The 15,931-nt window shown below is 38.3% G+C and overlaps 1 long non-coding RNA gene across 1 annotated transcript; it reads right to left on the bottom strand.

Annotated features, from left to right (window-relative positions):
• Window positions 1-1,191: 1,191 nt before the first annotated feature.
• LOC141480894 (uncharacterized) lies at window positions 1,192-5,510 on the bottom strand. Its single transcript, XR_012464618.1, has 3 exons — window positions 5,141-5,510; window positions 2,119-2,218; window positions 1,192-1,654 (listed from the first exon to the last, which is right to left on the bottom strand). It is a non-coding gene; the product is annotated as an uncharacterized lncRNA (long non-coding RNA).
• Between the last annotated feature and the right edge of the window lie 10,421 nt (window positions 5,511-15,931).

Genomic DNA, 15,931 nt, shown 5'->3' on the forward strand with positions numbered 1-15,931 from the left:
TACAGTTGTTTATTTATTTATTGTTTAACAGGCATTGAGGTAAGTAAAGGTGAGGAATCAATTTAAATTTCTTGTATATAGGAGGAGGCCTATCAGAACTCAACAACATCTTGTTGAGTTGGTGTCGTGGGACAGAGAGGGGCGTCTGAAAAAATGTCTTTTTTGCGTTTCGTTGATATTGGTAAATCAATAATGAATAGTGTACCTATACAATACAAACTCCCAAGAAGTTCAGGAAAAATTATATAAAATGAATAAAAATGCAGCACCTGTTTATGATAACATAAATACTAACGATCTTTCAACACTCAAGGGTTATATTATATCCATTTTAGTCAAATTAATAAAAATAAAATATAGATCGCAAACAATTTACAATGGTTGATGCTATTTCAAGCCAAACTGAAACTACCAATAAAGCAGGTGTGCCCCAAGACTCAGTCCGTGGACCCCTACTCTATACATTACATGTTCTGTCATTGAAAACTGCTAACATTATAGGTAGATACTTTAAATTCGCAGATGATACTGTTCTTGTATATAAGGGTAAAGACTTGAAACAACTTGAAAGATATCACAGATGGCTTGCAAAGAATAAACTCCAGATCAATATAAAGAAGACTACCTACTTTTATAAAAGTTAGCCTTGTCAGGAAATGACTAAAACTGAATCTAGAAGTGAGTTAAATCCTTTTATGTACACTATCAACTTGAACATTCGAAGTCCGTTCTTTAGAAACCAGACTAAGAAACCGAATATATGAAAATGTTCTTTGAAACATGTTATTACAGTCCGCTTATTTTGACCTACCTAATTTTGTTGCACTCCTAGCAGCCTATTTCGAAAATCCTAGTCTTCCAATTTTCCTCATCCACTTTTTCGCACTGGAAACACTTGTTTGAGTGTACGAACAGTTTTGAAAGCTATTTTTGTGGTTAATTTTTCGGAAAATTCGGACCACTTTATAGGTTATTTCGGCTCATAAACTTCGAATCTACAGACTTGCTACAGAAATTATGAAATAATGTACAACAAATTAGTACTTTCCTTTTTATGTCTAGGCATGTAACGATTAATTTCTCAATTTTTTCTTGAAGTTCTTTATTGAATTTTTTTCTTCAACCACTTCATCACAACTACTTCCAAGATACCTGAAATTTCCTTCAATTCAAGCTCATTTTGAATTAATTGGTTGATGGGAGTTCGAATATTCAGTTTGCGTTACAAGAGGCGCGAGTAGTTAATACCAAGTGCTACACAGAACACAAATCTAATGACTGTTGATACAAAAATCTTTTTTTTTCGAAGTTGGATAATAAAGTACAACAATTCAGTATTTCCTTTTTAATGTTCTTAACACTGTATTTCTCAAATTCTTCTCAATCCTTTGTCTTAACTAATTTTATGAGACCTAAATTTCCCTGCAGTTCAGGATCGGTTAGAGTATTTTCTGAGGTTTTCAATATAGTTCATCAAAGCACTCGACAGCTCAGGATTTCGTTTTCCAGGAGACCCATCGCCATATAGAGAGTATAGAGCAGTGCTCAGTTCTGAGTTCCTCTTCATCTGGGCATCCTGATAATCATCTTCGTATTCTCTTTCTTGATTTGCCAAGTTTGATCGAAACCAACATAGTTGTCGATAGTTCAGATTCTGAAAACAAAAATATAAATGACTTCAATCGATTGTTATTGTGAGTTGGAGAATCGCTTTCTGTTTCTCTGCAGCTTTTACCGCATAACAGGCAACCGAATGAAAACAGAGCCCAAAAGCGATTTATTCATAATCAGACAGTGCTTCAATTGCAAAAAAAATTTTTCAGGAGGGATACGTTGCTGAAAAAAAAAACTCTGACTTTCTGATTCTCCAATATTGAGAAAAAGAATGTGGGAAAGTTCTAAAGAACGAAAGATAGAAAAGAACTACTTGCTTTTGAGTCTGCCATAAACTGGTACTCGATTGGATCATTTAATGTGACTTCAGAACTCAGCTGTCCATAAAAAAACAATTTCGAATGAGACCGTAACAAATCGACTTTCCTTAAAGAGATGCTTTGTAGGGGATGACGCTTTTGGGTTCTAATTTCATCCAACATGGTCTTTAGTTACTAAACTTACATTTATATTTTCACAGTCCACTTGAGTTGGCTTTGCGTAAATTGTGGATAATCTTATGGAGAAGCAAACTACGAGAAGAAATTTCAACATCTTTTTTATACTGAAAATGAAATACAAAAGTATAATTAGGTAGGTCTCTCATTAAAGGAATATGAGTCTTTCGAAAAAGGCTATTTATGTTGAATACTAATTCTTGTAATATTCATTTTTATTGGGTTGTTTTATAAGTTTTGTACCTTTTTATAAGTCTACTTTGAACTGTTGAATCTCAGTGAATACCCATTCAATTCAACCGAAATGAGCGCCATTTGAATTGGTTCGGAACAGTGTTCTGAGCTTTCGAGGAGCAGCCTTTGCAATTTCAGCGACATGGAGACATTTATCTTCTTGGAAAAAACCGATGCTTTACTTTCACCCCATTTCGAAATCGATCAGTTATTCAAAGACCTGGCTATTATGGATATCCGACAATTGTATGTCAAACATTTTGTGAATTTCGTTTTGAATAATCCAATTGATTTTGAAAGGATATGTCATACTTATAGAACGAGGGCAATAGTTGCTGATAATTTTAATATTCCAAAACCCCACAAATCGGTAGGACAGATAACTTTTTAGTATATAGCACCCAGGGTGTACAATGCATTGCCAGAAAACATTGGAATTAATAATAATGAAATCAGATTTAAGAAAGATGTGAAAAAGTGGATTCTTGGAACGAATAGAAACTTTTTTCATTTGATGATGGATTAAAATTGGGGGAAAGGAAAAAGGGGAAACATTGAATATAAAAAACATATACCTTGCACATCGTTTGCCTTGCATGAGTTGAACAAAATGTCAGGTTACTGTTTCTTTTTTTTTTTGGGTAAGATCCATAACTTCTGTTATTTTTAATTTGTATTCATTTGTTTTATCTTTTATATTATTTTTTTGATTAGTTGAATACCTCAGCGACATTCGTACATTTATTGTTTCCTGCTCTCAATAAGCGGTCATGGACAGGTTCACTAAAACCTAAATGACTGCTCTGTTTTGTTTGCAATACTGTAAATTATGAAAAGTTGGTTGTATTTTGGAACTAAAAATGAATGATTACCTATTAAATTATTATTATTATTACTTTCACCGTAGTGTGCGTTGGTCAGGCCTTATCCCCCGAAGCCCCGATACATTAGGGAGAGCGCGCCAGCATTATCAACCAATGACCACTCCCCACACCGTGGGGTAAGTGATCATTGGGTCCAAGAATCATGTGCAAGCGCCGTGAGCCAAGAATAACAGCCTTCTGCATCTGTGCGGCTAAGATTTCTGCCTTAGTGCGGCAAGCCGGTATGATTTTAAGATTCGAGAGTAGAGAGGACATCATTCCACCAAGGACCACAATAATCAGAACAACCATATTGACAGAGTGATCTGGATAGAGTCTGCGGAGTTCGAAGAGAAAATCTCGATATTTTATCCGTTTTTCCTCCCCTTTTCTGACGATATTCGTCTCGCCAGGAGCTGAAAACTCCACGACAAATATCGTTATGGTCTGGTGGTCGAGAAGGACTACATCAGGCTTATTAGCTTGTATGAGCCTGAGGGTGGGAAACGAATAGTTCCAATAGATTCGGCACTTCTCGTTCCCCACAACGGATTCAATATCCTCTGGAGCGTAGGACAACACCGGTGTTTCGTCAATACCGGAAGAGTGCCGTAGATAGTAATGTAGCACTCTAAGGGCCACGTTATGTCGATGGATATAGGCCGAGACAAAGTCCTATGTAAGCCTAAAAACGGAGGATATCAACAAGTTAATACAATGCATGCAAAAAGAAAAGAAAATAATTAATATATGAATAAAGCCGATTAAGAAAATAAGCAAATATGCTGATAGCAAGTGCATTAGGGTCTCGGGCGCCTCGCGGCAGGCCCTGCACCTTGTGTCAGGTAGGCTAAGGTGTTGAAGACACCATCCTGGCAAGCCATGATGAACCCCTCAGTTTCCGACTTCAGCCCACTCGACCTGAGAAAAGCGAGCGTCAGGCGCTTTGATAAGCCAAGGTCTCCAATGTTATTGAAGAAGCCTCCATGCATTGGCTTATCCTTGTGTCTCCGCAGAAGTAAGGTGATCTCTGCGGCTTTTATCTGAGCTTTTTGCTGCACGGGTTCCAACTCGGTGACAGAGTTGTGGTCACCTCGTTCAGAGTCGAAAACTATACCGAGTTCATCAGCTGCTCGGGCAGCTGCCCTAAGGAGAAATGCTCCAATTCCTGCTCTCTCATGGTCACGGACCATGCAGAGAAGGGGATCCGAACTCCTGATGACTTTACAGGCTGTATCCAGTACCATTCTGTCATGTAGACACTCAAAAGTCCACGGCCTCCCTGTTGTCGGGGGAAGTACAATCGTGGAACGGACGATTTGGGATGCAAACTCCTATAGAGATGCATCATTTTTCGGGTCTTTACGTCGAGTTGATACAGCTCCTCCCGAGTCCACTTCACTTCTCCAAACGAGTAGAGTAAGATTGGAACGGCAAGCATATTTGTTGCAGCAACTTTGTTCTTCCCCAACAGTTCCGATGACCAGATCTGTCGAAGTTTGTGCTGATACCTACCGCGGAGAGAGTTTTTCACTGCTGTTACCTCTAGTGAGTGACGTTGTTCCACCCTGTTATTATTATTTTCATTATTATTATCATAAGTAATACGCTGAAGAGAGGTAAAACATTGAAATTTTGAAAAAAGTGAATAGCAACATCAATTAATATTTACCACGACAAAGTACGAAACGACCTATTACATCAAGTATTGAATTCAAACATTGGACAAACTTTATACATCATGAAAAATAGAACAATAGAGGTACTCTCAACGTCAAATTACTGTTTTTTATCACTAGACTGTCAGAGAAATTGTTGGGATCAGGTCGAATGACTGAACCATTTCCCTGACAACTGAACTCGGTAAGGTCCCAAAACAGCACTCAATTTATTTATTACACTAAAAATAGGAATATTGTCCAAAGTAATTACCTTCTTGAAATAAGTTCTAAAGTAGAAACGACGTCACAACACGTAACAACCACCAACCACAAACACTCGATAATAATGGCGATAAACCCTTAATGCCCTTTATATAGATAGAAATAGAGCCTCCAATTATCTTCGCTTGTAGTGTTTGGGAATCGCATTTTTATCTATCCTTTATTTGAACTTCTTTTGCGGCATTGTGCTCTCAGATGGTGACATGAGATGGATGAGTGGATTCTTCTGTTGGCGGATCTATTTTCATCGCATTCGCTGGTGATATATTGAGTGCATTCATGAATTATCAGGCTAAATCCATATTGTTTGGGTAGTTGACGAGGCTTTTGATGTTTGCCGGCTGTTTCCGGACCTGCACAAGTTATCAAAAAAAATTAAACAATTCTATTATAACACAATTCACGATAGACATATCCTCAATCGCGTAACGTGGATATCTTTCAATATTTTCCTGCTTCCAAAGAAGGATGTTGTTTAAAAAACAACATTCTTCTAGGGAAGAAAAGAAAAACATGATTCAGAATAACATTTTCCACAGAAAATAGGTACTTCTGGCAATCAAAGCAGCCTGGAACGTAGAAAAATATGGAGATACTTGTGAGTGATTTGCAATTACGGAAAACAAACCCCAAATTTTCAAAACCAGAACTTATAATTTTATTCATATGCTCAACAGAGGTCAACTTACTGTCAAATGAAACTCCCTAAATATTTTGCCTCTTCGCAAACCGAGAGAGCTGTATCTGTAATTGAAAAAAATAAGAAAACCACATACAGTTTCAGGTCATCTGCAAATAGTAGGTTAATGACCACGATATAAATTATGTGTCAAGTCATTAATGAATATATTGTGAGTAGCAGAGGTCCAAGATTCGAATTCTGTGGTAATCCAGACTCCAGGTTATTGACGATTCATGAGATTTTGGGAGATCTCTTCGTACTTTGAAACAAATATTCTTCTCTGGAAGATTTCTTTAGATCACGAAAGAAAAACATGAAAAATGGATTCGGGTACATTACTGAGATACGTAGATGGAATTTTCGTGATCTGGTCTCTTGGGGACCAAGAACTATCAAGAACTATCAACTATCACCTGAATGGAATCTATTCACGGATCAAATTCACGAAAGAAGTTGATGAAGGTAACCAGCTCGCATTTCTTGATTTGTTAATCATGACTTCGACAATTGCGGAACTAGCCAAATGTCACACCCATGCTCAAACTCTAAAGAGATGGTATGAAACTGTCAGGCATGTCCTACGCGAGTGTTCGGAGTTATCGTCAATAAGAGCCGATATAAAGGAGATATCTCTCAGAGACTCATCCACCTTCCTGGAAAGGACAGGATGGACGATGGCCTAGGAGGACAACTCCTCGGTAGAATGTACAATGGGTCACATGTGTCCTAAGTGCTGTGGGCCTACACTCACCCTCCCTACTCTACAGCTCTACAGATACAGAGATATAGCCTGACAGTAAACTAGGCTATACGGTATAATGTAAAGCAACACACACCAATGGATACCTGAAGGCAAATTCACACCACCGGCCATAACAAATTCTCTCGGTGGCAGAAACAGTAATTACCCGTTCAAGGAGGCTGGCAGACAACGAACACAAACAACGAGAGTTAAACGCCATCGAGACAACTCTACGAATGAATGACTACTACTCGGAAAATATTATAGAAGCAGCTTCCAAGATCACTTTAAAACAGCAAAAAACCCGAGAAACGCCGGTCATAGCAAGCAAACTACCATATAATAAAGAAACCACAGACAAAATCAGCAGACACAACACAGCAACATCATTCTTAGCAGAACGAACAATGAGATCGTTGCTCCATAATTCAAAAAATCAGATATCACTGGAGTCCCATGCAAACTACCATATAATAAAGGAACCACGGACAAAATCAGCAGACACAATACAGCAAGATCATTCGTAGCAGAATGGACAATGCGGTCCTTGTTCCATAATCCATAGAATCAGGTACCACTTGAGTCCCAAGCAAACTACCATATAATAAAGGAACCACAGACAAAATCAGCAGAAACAACACAGCAACATCATTCGTAGCAGAACGGACATTAAGGTCCTTGCTCCGTAATCCAAAGAATCACATACCACTTGAGTCCCAAGCAAACTACCATATAATAAAGGAACCACAGACAAAATCAGCAGACATAACATAGCAACATCATTTGTAGCAGAACGAACAATGAGATCGTTGCTCCATAATTCAAAGAATCAGATACCACTGGAGTCCCAAGCAAACTACCATATAATAAAGGAACCACAGACAAAATCAGCAGCCACAATACAGCAAGATCATTCGTAGCAGAACGGACAATGAGGTCCTTGCTCCGTAATCCAAAGAATCAGATAGCACTTGAGTCCCAAGCAAACTACCATATAATAAAGGAACCACAGACAAAATCAGCAGACACAATACAGCAAGATCATTCGTAGCAGAATGGACAATGTCCTTGTTCCATAATCCATAGAATCAGGTACCACTTGAGTCCCAAGCAAACTACCATATAATAAAGGAACCACAGACAAAATCAGCAGACACAACACAGCAACATCATTCGTAGCAGAACGGACAATAAGGTCCTTACTCCGTAATCCAAAGAATCACATAGCACTTGAGTCCTAAGCAAACTATCATATAATAAAGGAACCACAGACAAAATCAGCAGACATAACATAGCAACATCATTTGTAGCAGTACGAACAATGAGATCGTTGCTCCATAATTCAAAGAATCAGATACCACTGGAGTCCCAAGCAAACTACCATATAATAAAGGAACCACAGACAAAATCTGCAGCCACAATACAGCAAGATCATTCGTAGCAGAACGGACAATGAGGTATTTGCTCCATAATCCATAGAATCAGGTACCACTTGAGTCCCAAGCAAACTACCGTATAATAAAGGAACCACATACAAAATCAGCAGACACAACATAACAAGATCATTCGTAGCAGATCGGACAATAAGGTCCTTGCTTCATAATCCAAAGAATCAGATACCACTTGGGTCCCAAGCAAACTACCATATAATAAAGAATCCACATACAAAATCAGCAGACACAACATAACAAAATATAACTATAGACAAAGTCAGCAGACACAACATAGCAACATGATTTTTACCAGAATGGACAATAAGGCCCTTGCTCCGTAATCCAAAGAATCAGATACCAGTGGAATCCCAAGGAGTTTACGAAGTACCAAGGCAAGACTGTGACAAGACTCACATCGGCGAGACCAGCAGGCGAACCAACATACACAAGGATGAACAAAAAATAATTTCGAATGATCGAAAAGTAAAGTTGAGTTGAGTTAGCTGACATTGTGAAGATTTGAAAAGAACGTGTTGACTTTATGTTCATGAGCATATGACTATGAGAAAGCTCTGTTTGAAGTAGGTGTCGCACGAGCTCACTCTTGACCAAAAACAAGAACGTTTTGATGACTCTGAGCAGTACTTGGACATATTTGAACATCAAACCGGAATTTTGCCGTCTATATGTGATAATGGATGAAACATAGATCCGTCATTTCACTCCAGAATCAAAACGATGGTCATTTGGGTGGAGAGCAACTGGTGAACCTCGTCCAAAGCGCTCGAAAGAACAACAATCGACTGGAAAAGTTATGGCCTGGAATTTTGGGATGTGTAATATTCATGTGTAACATTCAGGAGGGAAATAACATCAACAGTGAATTTTGGATGGCGTTACTGAAGCGCCCGAAGGCCGAAATTACGGAAAAATGACCTCATTTGAAGAAAAAGAAAGTTGTGGTTCATCAAGATAATGTACAGTGTTACAAATCAATGAAGACAATGGCATAACTATATGAATTGAGCTTAGAATTGTTCCCACATCCACCGTATTCACCAGATTTGGCTCCCAGCGACGACTGGCTGTTCGCAGAGCTCAAAAAAGTGCTCACCGGTAGAAAATTTCGCTCTAATGAAGAGGTTATTGCTGAAACTGAGGCCTATGATAATTCGTTCTACAGAAGTGATATTGAAATCTTGGAGCTGCGCTGGAATTATTGTGATTCTCAACAGAAAAACGTGTTTTCTTTCTTAGCCTTAGGACTTTTCAGCTCAGGTGTCACATGGATAAGGAACTGATGAAGAAAGAGAGAGTCATTTTCCATTTTGAATCACAGAAAATAATTTGAGATGAGTAAATTTTCAATGCCAGTAAATAACTGGGTCTGATAGAAGTATATTTGAATTGTACCAGACAACTATGAATAAACATATCATTTCTGAGGCGACGGAGGTTTATGAATATTCGCAAAAATGTGTTTACATGTAACGCTGATTTATTCTGATTTATACAAACAATTAGTGTCATTGATTTTTCGCAGTGTCTTCTACCACCTTAACGTTATAATTGAAATAATATATTTCCTGTATAATCACCTTCTTTAACTGAACATATTATTATTGAGAAATCAGCACATTATAGATTGTTTGAATATTTTGAAAAGACAAAATTATTATACGATGGGCACTACGGATATCAAAAAAAATAGTAGAACAGAGTAGCAGTATTAGATGCCAATTCTAGCTAGATTCAGATCCGAACAAAATGTGGAGTTTTTTCATTAGATCCAAAGAAATCATTTGATACTGTGAACCATCAAAGCTTCTGGAAATAAGGCATAATAGACGTATTCGAGGTTCAGTTTATGATTGGTTTCGAAATTATTCATTGAATAATAATAATAATATAATCGATACAGAAATATCAGATTCGTGTTTTCTGTTTCTGTGTTATATAGCCTATATAAGCCGTAAATTGAGTCTGAATTATGTAGCTTTCATAATGAACAAGTTACTACACAATGTAAGTGTATATCTGGGATAAAATACGGTTTTAATCTATTTTTTTCTATAATAAAACGAATCTTAACAGGAAAAATCCAGTTCCTACTGGAACAAGGCATGTATGTGTCAGTCTGTCTGCTCTCCATATCAAATTGGAGCTAATAAAACAGTTTGTGACAACATCAGACAAAGAAGAAGATTGTTTCAAGTATCTTTCTGAAAAGTTTCCTGGTCTATCCGATGATAGACTTATATTCACTTTGCAAACACTTGTGTATCACTATTATGCTTAGTTTAGCTATGTAGCATTTTTTTTTGCTTTCACTTCATGTTAAAATAATATGAATAAATCCACGATTCCTCGTTTTTTCGTACATTTTCAATCAACTCATCCTTATTTTGTAGGCAAACCATACGTGATAGAAAAAAACAAATGTCATTTTTAAAATCAGTTAATGAAATCATAACAATTTCTTGAAAAGTTTTTTTGCAGACCTGTGTGATTGTAAAATAAACATTCGAGCAGATGTTCAAAATATTTCACGCTATTTCCCCACAATTTAACATTTTCTGTGTCCCAAGGGGGGCAACGCGCCTCTCACGCCCCCTGGCTGGATCCGCCACTGAAAATTCCTTTTCATACAAATTTTGTCCGACTCTGATATCTTGCCCCGTCCAAAAATAAGGAGATTGCATCCGCAATCTATTTATCAATTAATGTTTCAGTTAATACAAACAGATTTGTATAAGGTCAGTTGATCAAAAAGAAAGCAAAATAAGCTGGTCAATTTTATGTGAATTCAAGGTCCCGGAATTTGAAACAACAGATTGAAGTTATTGATATAATCCAGTTTACAGCCAGGGGGTCGTCCTTCCCTTGACCAAAACGGAAATATTTATAATAATCACGATATTTTAATTACGTTGCACGAGTATTACACGGATTCTGCGGTAATATGGATAGGAAACAGAAACAAATCGAGTCGATGGTTTCTCAAACCCTTGAACTTCTAGGTTGTAAATATTGATACACAAAACTGTTACGTTATTTTTTTAAGGACAGAACACAAGCACTAGAGAAAAAGTCTTGAGGCGCGTAAGAGCGGTGTCTGTGCAAAAGCAGCGATTGACGTTGGATTGGAATCGGTGGAGATTAAATTTATTTGGAGAAATGTTCTCTGAAAGTGTATTTCACAAACACGTAATTCTGGAGCAGTGAAGTTCGAGGTGTATTGAGTTGAAGCTCAAAACGATGAGCAGCTACAGTCCGTCGAGTGTTTCTGATATGTGCTGCTCTTGGCGGAATCAAATGTGCCAAGTCACTTGAACTCTTTCGATAAAAGTATCTATAGATGAGGAACAAATCCCCAACCTTTTTTTGATGTTCTAGACAATCAAAGTTGCAAGTAATGTTTGCATCTTCATTCAAGCGGATGGCTCTTTTCTGGATGGAATCCAGTAGCTTCAGGGTATGGTTAGGGACGAAGCTTCATACATGAGAACAATACTCCAAAGAATATCTGATCTGAGCTTTATAAAGCAGGGATGGCCAACCTCTTTTGCCTAAAGTGCCACGTCAATACTTTTACTAAAAGCGGGGGCCGCACAAAAAAATTCAAGGCACCCTTTATTTCATTATAGCATTTTATAAATAAAGTTTTGCAGAACAAAATCAAAATGACACTTGAGTTATATTGAATAGCTATTTAGGTCTAGTTGAAACGAACATAGTATTTCGCCAAACATTCTTAAATGTCTTGACTTGAGTATGCATTTCTTCAAAGTTCTCCACAATTCAACTGAAAAAACTCATCGATGAGTACACTGAGGGTGGGCCCAATCGTTCACCAGTTCATGATAATCAATTCGTATTGAGGTGGTGGCCACCTTCAGCAGATCTTCAAGTGACGTAGTTTGTGATAGTTTTCCTCAGGCAGCCTACTCCAGAATTCAACACCAGTTTCCTGGTTTCTGGAAAAGTGGGTCACAGAGCTCCAACGGTATGTCGTCATCTTGCTGAGGAATGTAACATGTCATGGGACTGTTGAATAAGACGAGATGTGATTGCATTTCATCAAAATCCAAAAAATGTTCATCGAAAGACTCCAAAAGCATATTCAATTTTGGTACGCAAAAACTGAAACTACTGGTTGGAATTTTTTTCCATGATTTCTTTGCACGATGGAAAATGTACTGGGCTTGATTTGAAAACCGTTAGTTTTTTCACAAATCCATCTGAGTGTCCAACTAATTCAGGTATGGTTTGATTTCGACCTTGTAACTTCAAGTTAAGCTCATCCATGTGGTGACTTACGTCTGTTAAGAAAGCCACAGTGCCCAAAAACTTAGAATCTAGTAGCTTATCCTGTATTTTCGCAAAAATTGATGTATTGATATGTGCATTTAGAAATTCTTGCTTTTCTCAAAGCAAGAATCCTTTCAAGCAGTTTCCTTTACTTAGCCAGCGCACTTTGGTGAAGAAGTCTCCAAGTCTCCATACTCTGCTTCTAGTTCTGTTAAAAAAGACATGCATTTTCTACGAGTCAAAGACCTATGAGCTCCTTTAATCATGTTAACACTTTTCATGACTGTTTTCATCGTGTCTTCCACTTCCAGGATTTTTCCACAGAGAGCTTCCTGATGTTTAACACAGTGAAATGCTGGACAGTTCATACCACCCTTTCTTAACAAGCCCACTAGACCTATTTGAGAGCCAACCATAGCTTTGGCGCCATCTGTTTGCCTCATGCTCAAAATATGCTTCCTACTGATTCTCTTATACTTAGCATTAAACAAACCTCAACTAGTTGATACATTAAAAATTAGGTCGTAATAATATACAATTTGTATTTGTATATAAAGATTGTATTTTTATGTTTTTGTTAAAAAATATCTAATACTTCTCAAAGTCGTTCAGGGGCCGCAAAGAACAAGGCCAACATTGCAGAAAAACAAATATTTTGTCATCATATTTCTTTGTAGAACAAAATCTCGAACATTCCAATTCTCATTTGTATCAAATATTAAAATTTGAACAGAAGATAAGTACTAACAGAAACATTCCAAGTTTTATTATTATTAGAATCCATATAAATCTTTGACCAATTTCTTGAACTGAAGGAATTCAATTCGTTTGAAATGCTTGATATATTTAAATGTTTTTTGTTGAAGTCAGAACAAGGAGGTAAAATTACCGTTTAACATTGATTTATGTGGCCTTACGTACGGGGTCGCCGGACTCCTGGTCAGTGGCAGAAATAAGTAGGGTGGGGGGAATTAAAACTCCCCTGAAGCCTTTGCAAAACATGCTACCGTGGACCAGCCTACCCAAGCTAAGGTATAAGAAATCGTGCCGACAGTGAATGGCCGCAGGGTGATATGTGGTTACGAACGATCCCCTTGGGGAACTGTAATCAGCCTACCTCTGCGGAGCTCTGCCAGAGGTGACCAACTCTTTCCTTGCTACTCGTGGGAACACATATATGAATAAAACAACAAAAACAACAAAAACAAAAACCAATCCCGAGGCTGGACAGAAGTGCACACCTCAATCTAAGGCGGTGGCTGGGAAAGAACAGCGCCGCTTACGCGAATTTGCGGCGCTGAAGCCAAATGGAGAAGAGAGCGTAGGAGGCAGGAGTGGAAGCAACTATAAGTGCCCCCTCCTCCTTCTCTACTCCACCTCCACCAGCAAGGGCCCTTCCTGCGGCGGGCGCCAAGAGCTCCGCTTTGTATAAAGGTAGGGAATCGGCTGCCCCTGCAGAAAAGCTCCCTCACTTGTGCACCTCCACGGAGGGAACCCCAAGTTTGTTGAAGAAGCCGCGCAACGACATTAATGTCGCTGCACCTTCCAAAACTTTCATGGTGGCCACCGTGAGACACCTCAAGGTTGCCAAAGAGAGTGTGTGTTCGGCGAGTCTTGGCCTACACCTACCAGTATAAAGAAGATGTATCCTGGATAACCTGTCCACCTTCCTGGAAAGGACAGGATGGACGGTGACCTAGGAGGACAACACCTCTGGAGGATGTACAATGGGTCACACGTGGCCTAAGTGCTGTGGGTCCACCCCCACCCTATCGACTCTACAGATATCAGAACCATATTTTATTTGGAAATTTTGTATGTATTTTCCTATATTGTCTTCCCTTTGTATAATATTTTTCCACTATCATTTTCAATAAAGCAAGTCGTTGTTGACTACCATACTTCATTCAGAAGCATATCCCAGAAAAAGGGTATAACTATTTTGCAGGTCTGCAGGTCAGCAAATTGTTCTCAGTAGACATTGCCCTCGTTATCTTGTAGGAGGATAGAAATTCTTGCATGTCAGGTCTGCCAGACATAAATCTTGACGAAGCTGATCATTTTCGACAAAAAATTCCAACCCCCGTTCTTTTAGTATGGAAAAAATTCCACATTCCTTACTAAATTGAAAATAAACCTTGCAGGTCCTCAGAAATTCTTGCAGGTCGGGTCTGCGATAGCTCATATGTGTAAGTTTGTTTGTTTGTTTGTTTTTTTATTTGATTATTTCAACCAAGCTTTGTCAATAAGATATGAATCTCCAGACAATAAAGCATATTTTGACATTGACTTGATCTTGAACAAATGATCAAACCATCTTATTTTTGGAAATTCTGTATGTATTTTCTTATATTGTTTTCCCTTCGTATATTATTTTTCCACTATTATTTTCAATAAAGCACGTCGTTGTTGACTTCGTTGAACTACTGTAGTTTATTCAGAAACATATCTCAGACAAAGGGTACAACTATTTTGCAGGAATATGGAAAAATTCAACATTCCTCATGAAATTGAAAATAAACCTTGCAGGTCGGCAGAAATTCTTGCAGGTCGGGTCTGTGAGACATAAATCTCGACAAGGTTGATCATTTTCGACAAAAAAATTCCAACCCCCACCCTTTGAGTATGGAAAAATTCCACGTTCCTCATTAAATTGAAAATAAACTTTGCAGGTCGGCGGAAATTCTTGCAGGTCGGGTCTGCCAGACATAAATCTCGACCAGGTTGATCATTTTCGACAAAAAAATTCCAACCTCACCCTTTGAGTAAGGAAAAATTCCACGTTCCTCATTAAACTGAAAATAAACCTTGCAGGTCGGCAGACATTTTTGCAGATCGGGTCTGCCAGACATGAATCTCGACCAGGTTGATCATTTTTGACAAAAAAATTCCAACCCCCAGCTTTTGAGTATGGAAAAATTCCACATTCCTCATTGAATTGAAAATAAACCTTGCAGGTCGGCGGAAATTCTTGCAGGTTGGTAGAAATTCCTGCAGGTCGGATCTGCCAGATATGAATCTCCACTAGGTTGATCATTTTCGACAAAAAAATTCCAACCCCACCCTTTGATTATGGAAAAATTCCACAATCCTCAATTAATTGAAAATAAATCTTACAAGTCGGCAGAAATTCTTGCAGATCGAGTCTGCCAGACACGAATCTCGACCAGGTTATTCATTTTCGACAAAAAATTCCAACCTCCACCCTTTGAGTATGGAAAAATTCCACATTCCTGATTAAATTGAAAATAAACCTCGCAGGTCGGCAGAAATTCTTGCAGGTCGGGTCTGCCAGAGAATTGTGAAACTTTTGGGCGAGGGTTGGATAATTTTTCTGTCGAAAATGTATAACTTGGTCGGGATTTATGTCTGGCAGACCCGACCTGCAAGAATTCCTGTTCTCCTACAACATTACTAGAGCAATGTCCATTGAGAACAATTAGCTGACCTGTAGACCTCCAAAATAGTTATGCCCCCAGAAAAATGTTTTTATTTGACTATTAATACACAACGTTGATTATTCACAAGAAACAAAACTTGATTGGGTTGTGTTCACCTTGCAACTATTAGCAGTAACCACGAAACCACGGCATCGTCGTAGCAGTCACCTTC

The sequence above is a fragment of the Leptinotarsa decemlineata genome, unplaced genomic scaffold (assembly GCF_025532065.1).
Source record: "Leptinotarsa decemlineata unplaced genomic scaffold, Ldec_3_MD MMD2_P_RNA_scaffold_12, whole genome shotgun sequence".
Taxonomy (NCBI): Eukaryota; Metazoa; Arthropoda; class Insecta; order Coleoptera; family Chrysomelidae; genus Leptinotarsa; species Leptinotarsa decemlineata.